Source organism: Castor canadensis, chromosome 3, assembly GCF_047511655.1.
Source record: "Castor canadensis chromosome 3, mCasCan1.hap1v2, whole genome shotgun sequence".
NCBI classification, from domain to species: Eukaryota; Metazoa; Chordata; class Mammalia; order Rodentia; family Castoridae; genus Castor; species Castor canadensis.
In genome coordinates this window covers 49,795,561-49,808,976 of record NC_133388.1, presented here as the reverse complement: position 1 = coordinate 49,808,976, position 13,416 = coordinate 49,795,561, and the positions used below count along the sequence as shown (strand labels likewise).

The following is a 13,416-nucleotide window of genomic DNA, read 5'->3' as shown; positions in this document are numbered from 1 at the left end:
ATATATATGTTTTTGCTCGCATCCCTCCACCAGAAAGCAAGCTCCATGAGGGCTGGAATCATCTGTTTGGTTCTTTGTTGTATCTCTAGCCCTGAAAAAGTGCCCGACATTTAATTGTGCTCAAATACTAAATCAGTTAGTGGATGGAATTCATTTTTTTGTTGTTCATTTATTCACATGTGCATACATTGTTTGCATCATTTCTCCACCCTGCCTCCCTCCAATACCCTGCCCCCCCCCCACCCAGTTTCAGGCAGGTCTTGTTCTGCCCTTATCACTGATTTTGTTGAAGTAAAGACATATGCATAATAAGAAAGACAAAGTGTTTTTGCTAGTTGAGTTAAGGGTAGCTATACAGAGAGATTCCTACTGTTGCTTTCATGTACCCTTGTGTTACGACCCATGTAGATTCAACTCTAACTGATCTTTACATTGGTTCCTGATCCCCTGCTCATGATAACCTGTCATTTTAAGGTTTCTGTATTAGTTCCTCTGGAGTGAGGACATCAAACGCTTTCATGTTTTGGGTTTTCTACCTATTCTTACATCTCCCGTATGTGCTCTCCCCTTTTCTTGTGATCCAAGTCCAACCACATTGCTGCATTTGCCCTAGATCTAAAGTCTGCATATGAGGGAGAACATATGATTTTTGGTCTTCTGAGCCTGGCTGACCTTGCTCAGAATGATGTTCTCCAGTTCCATTTACCTGCAAATGGTAAGATTTCACTTTTCTTCATGGCTGAGTAAAATTCCATTGTGTACAAGTACCACATTTTCTTGATCCATTCATCAGTAGTGGGGCATCTTGGTTGTTTCTTTAACTTGGCTATTGTGAATAGTGCTGCAATAAACATAGGTGTGCAGGTACCTCTGGAGTAACCTGTGTTGCATTCCTATGGGTATATCTCCAGGAGTGGGATTGCTGGATCATATAGCAGGTCTATGTTTAGATTTTTAAGAAGCCTCTAAGTTTTTTTCCAGAGTGGTTGTACCAGCTTGCATTCCCACTAGCAGTGGATTAGGGTTCTTTTTTCCCACATCCTCACCAACACTTGGTGGTGGTGGTGTTTTGGACGATGGCTATTCTAACGGATAAGATGGAATCTTAGTGTGGTTTTAATTTGCATTTCCTTTATTGCTAGAGATGGTGAGCATTTTTTCATGTGTCTTTTGGCCATTTGAATTTCTTCTTTTGAAAATGTTCTGTTTAGTTCAGTTGCCCATTTCTTAATTGGTTCATTGATTTTAGGAGAGTTTAGCTTCTTAAGTTCCCTGTGTATTCTGGTTATCAGTCCCTTGTCTGATGTATAGCTGGCAAATATTTTCTCCCACTTTGTGGGTAATCTTTTCACTTTAGAGACCATTTCTTTTATTATGCAGAAGCTTTTCAGTTTTATGAAGTCCCACTTATTCATCCTTTCTCTTAGTTGCTGGGCTTCTGGGGTTCTATTGAGGAAGTCTTTGCCTATACTTATTTGTTCCAGAGTGTTTCCTGCTTCTTCCTGAAACTTCAGAGTTTCAGGTCTGATATTTAGGACCTTGAACCATTTTGAGTTGATCCTAGTACAGGGTGATAGACATGGATCTAGTTTCATTTTCTTGCAGATGGGTAACCACTTTTCCCAGCAACATATGTTGAAGAGGCTGTCTTTTCTCCATTGTATATTTTTGGCACCTTTGTCAAAAATGAGGTGGGTATAGTTGTGTGGATTCATATCTGGGTTCTCTGTTCTGTTCCACTGGTCTTCATGTCTGTTTTTGTGCCGGTACCATGCTGTTTTTATTGCTATTGCTTTGTAATATAGTTTGAAGTCAGGTATTGAAATACCTCCAGCATTGCTCTTTTTGCTGAGTATTGCCTTAGCTATTCATGGTCTCTTGTGTTTCCAAATGAACTTTAGGGTGGATTTTTCAATCTCTGTGCTGAAAGTCATTGGGATTTTGATGGGACTTGCATTAAACATGTAGATTGCTTTTGGTAGTATAACCATTTTTACTATGTTGATTCTACCGATCTCTGAGCACAGGAGAGCTTTCCAACTCCTGGAGTTTGTAATTCTCCTTGTAGAGATCATTCACATCCTTGTTAAGTTTACTCCTAGGTATTTGATTTTTTTTGAGGCTATTGTGAATGGAATTGTTTCCATGTATTCCTTCTCAGTTTGTTCATTGTTGGTGTAGAGAAAAGCTAATGATTTTTGTAGGTTGATTTTTGTATCCTGCTACCTTACTATAGCTGTTTATGATGTCTAAGAGTTTTTTGGGTCTTTAAGGTATAGGATCATAACGTCTACAAATAAGGGTACTTTGACAGTTTCTTTGCCTATTTGTATTCCTTTTATTTCTTCTTCTTGCCTAATTGCTCTGGCTAGAAATCCCAGTACTATGTTGAATAGGAGTGGGGATATTGGGCACCCTTGTCTCATTCCTGATTTTAGGGGAAATGGTTTCAGTTTTTCATTGTTAAGTATGATGTTGGCTGTAGGTTTGTCATAAATAGCCTTTACAATGTTGAGGTACTTTCCTTCTATTTCTAGTTTTCTTAGAGCTTTTATGATGAAGTAGTGTTGGATATTGTCAAAGGCTTTTTCTGCATCTATTAAGATGATCAAGTGATTTTTGTCTTTGCTTCTGTGGATGTGCTGAATTACATTTATAGATTTGTGTATGTTGAACCATCCTTGCATTTCTGGGATGAAGCCGACTTGGTCATGGTGAATGATCTTTCTGATGTGTTGTTGGATTCGGTTTGCCATTATTTTATTGCAGATTTTTGCATTGATTTTCATTAGGGAAATTGGCCTGTTGTTCTCCTTTTTGGAGGTGTCTTTGTCTGGTTTTGAGATGAGAATAATATTGGCTTCATAAAATGAGTTAGGCAGTGTTCCTTCCTATTCTATTTCGTGGAACAGGTTAAGGAGAATTGTTATTAGTTCTTCTTTAAATGTCTGATAGAATTCAGCAGTGAATCCGTGAGGTCCTGGACTTTTCTTTTTTGGAGGCTCTTGATGGCAGCTTTAATTTCTTTTTGTGTTTTAGATCTATTCAGGTGATCAATATCCTCTTGGTTCAGTTTTGGGTGGTTGTAAGTTTCTAGAAATCTCTCCATTTCTTTGAGATTTTCAGATTTATTAGCATATAGGCTCTCAAAGTAGTCTCTGATGATTTCCTAGATTTCCATGGTGTTTGTTGTTATCTCTCCTTTTGAATTTCTGATTTTACTGATTTGGGTTTTTTTCTCTCCTCATTTTAGTCAGCTTTGCCAGGGGTCTGTAGATCTTACTTAGTTTTTCAAAGAACCAGCTTTTTGTTTGATCCTTTGTATGTTTTTTTTTTGTTTGTTTCTATTTCATCCCTTATCTTAATTATTTCTTTCCTTCTGCTTGTTTTGGATTTGTTTGTTCTTGTTTTTCTAGGAGTTTCTGCTGTAGTGTTAGGTCATTATTTTGAGATCTTTCTATCCTTTTGATATATGCACTCATGGCTATAAACTTTCCTCTTAGGACTGCCTTCACTGTGTCCCATAGGTTCCGGTAGGTTGTGTTTTCATTTTCATTAACTTCCAGGAACCTTTTAATTTCCTCTTTTATTTCATTAGTGACCCATTCATCATTGAGTAATGTGTTGTTCAGCTTCCAATTGTTTGCGTGTTTTTTACTGCTGTTTTTGTTGTCGATTTCTAGCTTTAATGCATTGTGGTCAGACAGAATGCATGGGATTATTTCTATTTTCCTATATATGCTGAGGCTCGCTTTGTGCCCTAAGATACGATCAATTTTGGAAAAGGTTCCATGGGCTGCTGAGAAGAATGTATATGGTGCAAAAGTTGGATGAAATATTCTGTAGACCTCAGCTAGGTCCATTTGATCTATGGTGTGATTTAGTTCTAGGACTTCTTTGTTGATTTTTTTGTTTGGATGACCTATCTGTTGGTGATGAGGGGTATTAAGGTCTCCCACTATCACTGTGTTGGAGTCTATATATGCTTTTAGGTCCTTCAGAGTATGATTGGTGTAATTGGGTGCATTGACGTTGGGTGCATATAGGTTGATAATTGTTATTTCCTTTTGGTCTATTTCCCCTTTTATTAGTACAGAATGTCCTTCTTTATCTCGTTTGACCAATGTGGGTTTGAAGTCTACTTTGTCTGAGATAAGTATTGCTACCCCTGCCTGTTTTGGGGGACCATTGGCTTGGTAAATCTTCTTCCAGCCTTTCACTCTCAGCCAGTGCTTGTTTCTGTCGATGAGGTGGGTCTTCTGTAGGCAGCAGATTGTTGGATCTTCCTTTTTAATTCAGCTTGCCAATCGGTGTCTTTCGATGGGGGAATTTAGTCCATTAACATTCAGTGTTAGTATTGATAAATACATGGTTATCCCTGTCATGTAGTTGTTTTGTTGATTAAGGGTTTGATTGTGTGTAGCTGAATCAATGTTACTCTTTACTTTCTTGCCTTTTCTTCTCCTGTGGTTTAGTTTTGCCTGCCCTTTCATGGTTTGGTTTGCTTTCATCTTCTGTGTGCAGAATTCCTTAGAGAATCTTTTGTAGTGGTGGCTTGGTGGTCATATATTGTTTTAGTTTCTGCTTATCATGGAAGACTTTTATTGTTCTGTCTATTTTGAATGATAGCTTTGCTGGGTAGAGTATCCTAGGGTTGAAGTTACTTTCATTCAGTGCTTGGAAGACCTCACTCCATGCTCTTCTTGATTTTAATGTTTCTGTTGAGAAGTCTGCTGTGATTTTAATGGGTTTACCTGTGTATGTTATTTGTTTTTTCTCTCTTGCAGCCTTCAATATTCTTTCTCGAGTCTCTGTGCTTGTTTTAATGATAATATGTCTTGGGGTAGTTCTATTTTGGTCAGGTCTGTTCAGTGTTCTGGAGGCTTCCTGTACCTGAATGGGCATAGTTTTCTCTAGATTTGTAAGTTTTCTGTTGTTATTTTGTTGAATATATTATGCATTCCTTTTGCTTGCACCTCTTCTCCTTCTTCAATGCCCTTTTTTTTTTAACTCATCAGGCATGTCTGGTTTATTTTCTTTTAGGTAATGTTTTTTGGAAAATTACATTTTCAAAGAATCAGCCCTTACAAACAGATAATCTTTCCAAAAATAAAATCCAGTACCTAGATTCCCAAAACTTACACAGGCAGATGGAAATGTCTGATGGTCGGCCAGGAGTATCATGCTCAAGCAAGTTTCACGTCACACACGGTCAGCTACAGCTAATTTCAGCAGCAAATTCAAGCCCTACAGAGCAATACAGACCACAGGTGCTGCTCTCGGCTGGGCTGACAACTGTCCTATTGCTAAAGTATACATTTTCTTTGGCAACTTTATCAATTTAACACCACAGGATAACTATAAAGGTTTGGGTTAACTCAGTACTTAAAGTATTATTATAATTATTTGAATGTAATTTCTAAGATGCTAGAATAAGAAAGCCTCCCAAAACATGCCTAATGCCCCCCAAAACCCCACAAAATCCTGCTAAATAGTCACTACAAAAAGCTTTTCAGTTTTATACACAAGTTCATAATTCAACTCAACTTCACCACTGAAAACATTACAAAGTTAGATCTAATTCCTCACCGTATCTTCTGTGATAAAGGACAAAAAAACAACATCTGGGTACCTGTCAACTTTTCTGAAAGGCTATTTCATATAAATTCAAAATGGCCTAAAGGTGGCCAAAACTTAATAGGAATTTTCACTGAAATACTTTAAAACTTATACTTAAATACTGGTAGCTTACTAATTTTTAATTTTTGTTCCATGGAATAATCCTATTTTGGAGGCTTGGTACAATATGACCAAGAAATTTAAACAGGAAGCTCCAAGTCTATAAGTTTAACTAAGAAATCTTTTCTCTCTATATAAAGAAATCCCCAACTTAAGTGGCTTCCACTAAAAAATTATCACTCCAGAATTCACATACAGTAAATTAAAACAAGTATGACAGAAAGTGTGAAACATATTCATGTAACACATTAGCAATAAAGGTCAGCCAGCAAAAAGTTCAACTGTGCATACACTGCCAGCACTCGTGTGCATGCTTTCAGAACAGTGAGAGTGACTCATCTGGGTAATTTTATATACAGCTGTGTACAGTTTAAAATAGTACAACTAAAAACACGTCTATGCAGAAGCCACCATGAAGTCCAATGAAGCACTAAGTAACAGTCTCACAAGTGGGTCTGAGTTCTTAGCAGAACAGCTGCATGGCCCTCTTCCTGATCGATCATTTCTGTTTTAACTGAAAAAACATCTGCCAGCATATGTTTTGGAATTTCTGAGCCCCGGACTTTGAGGGCATAACAAGCATGCTCTACTTTGGCCAGACTCTGTTTCAACATGTACAGCTTATTGGAAACCTCATAAGGCCTCGTGTTGCCAATGAATGAGAACCCATCATACACCTGGTGTAAAAACTGACTCACTTCAAAGGGAGTGTCGATGTCCCCGTTCCCCACACTGTTAATACACATACGCATCAATTCTCCTGGTAAATCTGCCACTCCCAGGTGGTAATTGACGGGCATGACTTTCAGCCTCCATGTGGCAAGCTGCTTCTCCTGGGCATCAGAGGAGGGAGTCTTATTTTCTTTCCCACTGTCTTCTGTTGTAAATGTCAACTGCTTATTAATTTCTTCCATACTGATTAATGAATGTGTTTTGATGAAGTGTTGAAAGGAGACTGCCTCCACATATTCCTGTAGTCCAGTAGTAATGGCTTGAAGGAACTGATGCATGTCTTCTGCTAGCTCCTGGGCTACCTGTAATATCTTCTGTCTGACACCATCCAACTTAATTTCTGATTCTGTCAATATTTCTTCCATATCAGGAGTATAGCTAGACCACATTCTGGGCCAAAAAGAAAGTCTCAGTCTATCCAAAATGATTCAAATCCTAAAAAATGTGCCCTCAGGCTGGGGATATATCTCAATGGAAGAGTATTTGCCTAGCATATGCAAGGCATATGCTCCTATGGAGCAGAAAGATTGTCCTCTTTCTCTCCACAGTTAGATCCCGACTCAGTTTCACCAGCCTCTTGTACTTGTCGTGCCAAGCATCCAGTTCCAGCTGAAACTATTTGAAGGCCATCATCACAGGTGAAGACGAATTCACATCCTTCCCCTCTCTTCTGTGGTTATGTGGGAAGTTGTCGTGCTTCCTCTTCCTGAACCCTCCCGATCCTTCTTTGCTGCTCATGTCGGCAGGGCCTTCGCGCAGTGGGGCAGAGTCTGTAAGCCACGGAGCAAGCGGGGTTACAGAACGCAGGGCCTGGCCCACCGAGTGCAGGACAAGCCTGTCAGGCGAGATGTGTCGCATGCCAGAAGCGCTTCAATGCCCATGATTCTCAGGTTTGGTCTTTTGATGGAGTCGGTGAGTTCTTGCATTTTCTTTTCACAGGTCTTGAGTTGTCTGACTAATAGTTCTTCAGTTTTTTCCTGTAATTGCCATTTCACCTTCAAGTTCTGAGATTCTGTCTTCTGCTTGTTTTAGTCTGCTGGAATGGCCTTCCATTTTGTTTTGTATTTCTGTTTCATTTTTCTGAGGTTTTCCATATCCTGGGTTACTTCCTCTTTAATATTGTCAATTTTTTACCTTAATTCATTTATCTCTGTTTATGGTGGTTTCAGTTTCAGTTTGGCGTTTATTAGGGCTTCTGTGATTTCATTTATTTGTTTTTGTGTTTTCTCATATTCTTTATTTTTGTCCTCTTGGAATTTTCTTGAGTGCCTGCTGTACGTTTTGGTTGACCATGTCTAGTAACATCTCTGAAATTCTCATTAATACTTGTAGGATTTCTTCTTTCTGGGTGTTCTTGTGGGCTTTTTTGGGTTTCTTGGTATAGTTTATCTTTGTTTTGTTGGAGTCTGGGTCTGGGTATCCATTTTCTTCATTTTGCTCTAAATCCTGCAGTACTTTATTTTTTGGGGAGGGGGGAATGGTTTCCTTCCCTGTTTCTTGTTCCCATATTTCCACTAGGTAACATTTCTATCCCTGAACTATGTGTTATTTAGTATTAGCTGGGTAACTATTAATACTAATAAAACCAAGAAAGAAGGATAAAAAAGAGAGGGATGGAAAGATAAAAGGAATAGAGAGGAAAAGAGAAAAAAAATGGTAGATTTGGTGGGTGATCAAACAGTAAAGCAGGCAACAAATCTCTTAAAGAATGGGGAAAGAAAAAGTCACCAGTTCTGGAACAGTAGAATTGCAGTCTTAGTTGTTCTGATGCTAGTTCTTTACCATCCAGACCTGTCTGTGTGTGTCTCTTAGGTAGGTTTGCAGCCTTCCTGTGGCAAGTGGACAGTGAGTGGGGTCCTACGGGCCTGTGGGTGGAGGCCTTTAGCTGAGGTGAAGTAGCGGGCCTTTGGAGTGTGGGCCTGGCATGCCTGAAGGGCGAAGGCTGGTGGAGTGGAGATCCTGCGTGTCTGTGTATCCCTGGCTTGACAGGCTTGGGGGGCACAGTGCAGCAGAACGGAGATCCTCCGTATGTGGGTCCCCGGCTTGGCAGGCCTTAGGGGCACAGGCTTGTGGAGTGAATATTGTTCAGGGCTGTGCAGGCCTTGGGGGTGTGGCCCAGCAGAGCAGAGATCGTGGGTGTTTGTATCTTGGGGGCATGGCCTGATGGAGATCATAAATGTCTGTGGATCCCTGGCCTTAAGGGCTCATCCCATGGAGATCCTGCTGTTCTGAGGTTGGGAGTTTGGGGTGGCAAAGGAGCAGAGCTGGAGGATCGGAGATCCTAGGGCATGTGGAGCAGCGGCTCTGCGGCCTATGGGGTGGGGCTAGCATGCAGCATCAGCTATTCTTTCAGTATGTGGTGGCATGGAGAGGGCCCCCATGCGCTAGGGTTTCAGAGTGCTGATGTTTCAGGTCTCCCTGGTGCTTTCCCTCAATCAAGCGTGTCTCCAGCTTCTTATCAAAGTCCCTGGATCACGGAGGTCAGAAGGTCTATGGCTGTGTTCCAGTTGCCATCTTGGATCTGGAATTCATTTTTAAACTTGAGGATTAAAGTGGTGCCTCCTGATCTTTTCTCCTCACTGCTCACACACCAAATAGCATTTCGAAAGTTCACAGAGATAACCTGAAGAACTGGCTCATCGCCAGTGATGCACTGGCTTGGAGATTCAGGCTGCCTCAGCCCTTAGGCTGGCTGCTGGCAACACACTACTCTAGGCCAGATACATTCCCTCTGCCTATAAAGGTGGCCGTATATCTGCCATTTATCATTAACCTCTTTTTGCTACTCTGCTCTACCTTTGAGCTAATCTCAAAAGAATTGTGTAATTATGTGAGTTTTCAACCTATGTTTAAATTTTTTAAAAATAAGATAATTTCAAGGGGCTCTGTGGTCACAGTCCATTCCTCAACATCCCAACCACACACTCATGCATTATTTTATATCTGAAGTAACAGGAAGTTCATAACATTTCCTATTCCAGTTTGGGGCAGCTATAATTTTTTAATGGTTCATGTATGAAATTCTATTAAAAGCTTTGTCACTGGTACTTGCATCAGTCTGTGCTGCTTCTTCACTCCAGAATCACATAGGAAAAGCTGATCATACTTTTTATTCAGTGATGGTTCAGTTTTGCAAAGGTAACTCTGTGGTCTATGTCCTTTCAGGGTAAATATTCCCAGTATTTTAATTGCACTGAATGATGAAAGACCTCACTAGCCTCTTTGCCTCATCCATCCCCAACTGCCTACCTTTTCCCACTGTCTTGTAAGGAGTTGTTGGGAGCAGACTTGTTGATACGTTAAAAGAGAATGGAGATACAGGAATAGGTAGTAAACCCAAAATATGAAAGCGTTTGATGTCTCCACTCCAGAGGAACTAATACAGAACCCTTAAAGCAACAGAGGTCAACATGAGAAGGGGATCAAGAACCAGTGTAAAGATCAGTTAGAGATGAATCAACTTGGGTTGTAACACATTTGTACATGAAAGCAATGTTAGGACTCTCTCTGTATAGCTATCCTTAACTAGCAAAAACGCTTTGTCTTATTATGCTTGTGTCTTTTCTTCAACAAAATTAGAGATAAGGGCAGAACAGATTCTGCCTGGAAGCAAAGGGGCAGAGGGTGGGGGGGGGGGAGAAACGACCTAAACAATGTATGCACATGTGAATAAGTGAATTAAAAAAAAAAGAATGGAGAGATGTGGAAGAAAGGAAGGGAAATGCAGGAAGATGGCAGTGAAGTAGGTCAGATCCTTTGGGTTGATACAGCAAAACTAACCAGTTTCTTGGAGATCAGTGACAATGTAAAGCATCCAGGTTTGAGCTGTCTTGGTAGTGTTCCATTCCAGCAGCAGTAGGTTATGGGGCGTACAGCTGTGCTGCCAAAAGAGAGTATAAGTGAAGGCCAGATTTTCCACATCTTACATTCTGGGACAGAGACTACATAAGGACACTACCACTTGCGGGATCTACCCTGTGTGGTATGTTACAAATATGAAGGTCACCCACAAGTCTGAATGCCAGATCCTTTGAAGTAGTGCTACTGAGAGGTGATTGATCATTAATCCATTGTTGACTTCATAGCTGAACGGGCTATTAGAAACTGGGGCCTAGTTGGAGGAAGTATGTCATGGGGCGTGCCTCTGAAGAGTGTTATCTTATCTCTAGACTCTTCCTTTCTCTGTCTCATTACTTCCTGGCTACCATGAGGTAGGTAGCCTCTTCTGCCACATGCTTTACACCACCATATTTTATCTCTCTTCAGGCCCAAAGTTGATAGTGGACTGACACTGTGAGCCAAAATAAATCCTCTGTTAAATTGTTTTTATCAGATGTTTTATCACAGGAACCAAAATCTGATTAAAAGTATGGATGTGATAAGCAGTGGCCACCACTCAGTTAAGTTGAGATGTTTGTCCCTTGACCACATTCATCACCTGGGTTCCCAGAGAAGGGAGAATAATGGAAGAATGAAAGAACGGACAGTTCCCTAGTGCTACCACTGGGGCCAATAGACTTGCCTGATCTGGGGGTAGAAACTGGGCTGGACAGGCCTTGTATTAAGTAGTTATTGGACAGTGATGGTATCTGCTCTGGATGTGCAAAAGAGACAGGGGAGTTTCTATAGAGCAAGGTTGAAGACCATGATAGGGAAATGGGACAAGTTCAGTCGATTCTACAAACTGGTAGGTAGATTTTTCTTATTTTACTCAATTTTTTGCTATTTATGTTTTCCTGGGAAATTGGGCCATTTCATATCCATCTTCAGAGTTCTGTTATGTAGCAGCTAACATCATTTGTATAACTTACTACATGCCAGGCATTTTAAAAGCCTTTAAATTAGTTCACTTAATCTTCACCAAATTATATTGTGGTAGAGGAAGAGTGTGCTTATCATTTATAGACTGGAAAACTGAAGCACAAAGAGGATAAATTGTCCAAAGTCTTTGGCTACCAGGTAGAGGAACCAGGATTCTTACCCTCAACTTAAGCTATCTTAAGGCTTGATTGCCTTATTCAGATTCATTTATATAAGTATAAACATATACCTACATGTACATGTATATCTATGTGTCTGTAATTATGTATATGTAATTCTGTTACTAATTTTTTAAAAATCATAATACAGAAAATGAGTAATTTTTAAAAATTATGTGACTGTTCCTGATATTCTTGTACCTTTTTCATTTACTCTGTACTTATTAATTGTACAAAAGGGGTTTCATTATGATATTTCTGTACATGTAGATAATGTACTTTAACCAAATTCACCCCTCTCTTACTACTCTTTCCTTTTTTTTTTTTTTTTTTCTCATATGTGGAATCTAGATTTTTATTTTTTATTTTATTTATTTTTTTTTTTGGGAATTGAAATTTTATTTTATTTTATTTTTATTTTTTTTTTTTCATTTTTCTTTTATTATTCATATGTGCATACAAGGCTTGGTTCATTTCTCCCCCCTGCCCCCACCCCCTCCCTTACCACCCACTCCACCCCCTCCCGCTCCCCCCCTCCTTTAACAGTTTTTAGTGGGTTTCGTTATGCTGTGTTCACATATATAATGTACTTTGATCATAATCACTCCCATCTTGCTTGTACTTTCTGAAGGATTGTCTACTTCAGTGGTTTCAGAAATGTAGTCTATAGACCATTGGGTATCCTCAAGACACTTTCCCAGAGTTTGCAAGGTTAAAACTGTTTTCATAGTAATAAATCATGTGTGTTGTTATCAGCACTTCTGGTCCCTCAGCAAGTATCAAGTCATTGGCTTTAAACTGTGTTAGTAGGTACTGTATTTTCATCATCACTTAACTACAATTATAAATAATATCAGAGTCATGTAAGAAGTTATTTTCTGATGAGAGCCATACTGATAGTAATGGATGCATTTGTTGATATGTATAATGAAATGTGTTAACATTTGAAAGATCTATGCAAGTCATTTAACCAATATTTTTGAAATGACTAATGCTCCATGTTACAAAATCATGTGTTGGTACAAGACCTCTTAAACGAGCAGGATAAACCAATGAGTTTCAGTGTAACAGAATGCACAAAGTTCACTGAGACAGTTTCAGACTCCAAATTGTGATCAATATTGAAGAAATTACCACTTGTTGAATATAGCTGTAGTGTCCAAGAAGAGGCACAGTTACATGAATAGCCACTTCTCTTTTCCAGGGACTTGGTGACCAGAGTTTCTTCATATAGGCAGTCAAAGTAACATCACACCATGTTGAATGCAGAAGCAGTTGTCTTCTATTAAGCTGTATATTAAAGGGACTTGCAAATATGTAAAGCACTGTCATTATTTTTACCAAACCTTTTGATTTGTTTTGGAAATAACATTATCTTGTTACTTTATAATAAATAAACATTTTTTCCTTATTTTAATTTATAGAACATTGAATAATGATAGAAATAACAAAAACAAACCTATTTTAAAAGTCTAATGGAGTACTGAGACCAATGATACATCTCAAACTCCTAGAAAAACAAGAACAAGCAAATCCCAAAACAAATAGAAGGAGAGAAATAATAAAAATAAGAGCTGAAGTCAATGAAATAGAAACCAAAAAAACCATACAAAGAATTAATGAAACAAAAAGTTGGTTCTTTGAAAAAATAAACAAGATCGATAGACCCCTGGCAAACCTGACTAAAATGAGGAGAGAAAAAACCCAAATTAGTAGAATCAGGAATGCAAAAGGGGAGATAACAACAAACACCATGGAAGTCCAGGAAATCATCAGAGACTACTTTGAGAACCTATATTCAAATAAATTTGAAAATCTAAAAGAAATGGACAGATTTCTAGATACATATGATCATCCAAAACTGAACCAAGAGGAAATTAATCACCTGAATAGACCTATAACACAAAATGAAATTGAAGCAGCAATCAAGAGTCTCCCCAAAAAGAAAAGTCCAGGACCTGATGGA

General features: G+C 39.1%; 1 pseudogene; it reads right to left on the bottom strand.

Moving 5' to 3' along the window:
• Positions 1-6,182: 6,182 nt before the first annotated feature.
• Positions 6,183-7,218, bottom strand: LOC109701947 (translin-associated protein X pseudogene; annotated as a pseudogene).
• Between the last annotated feature and the right edge of the window lie 6,198 nt (positions 7,219-13,416).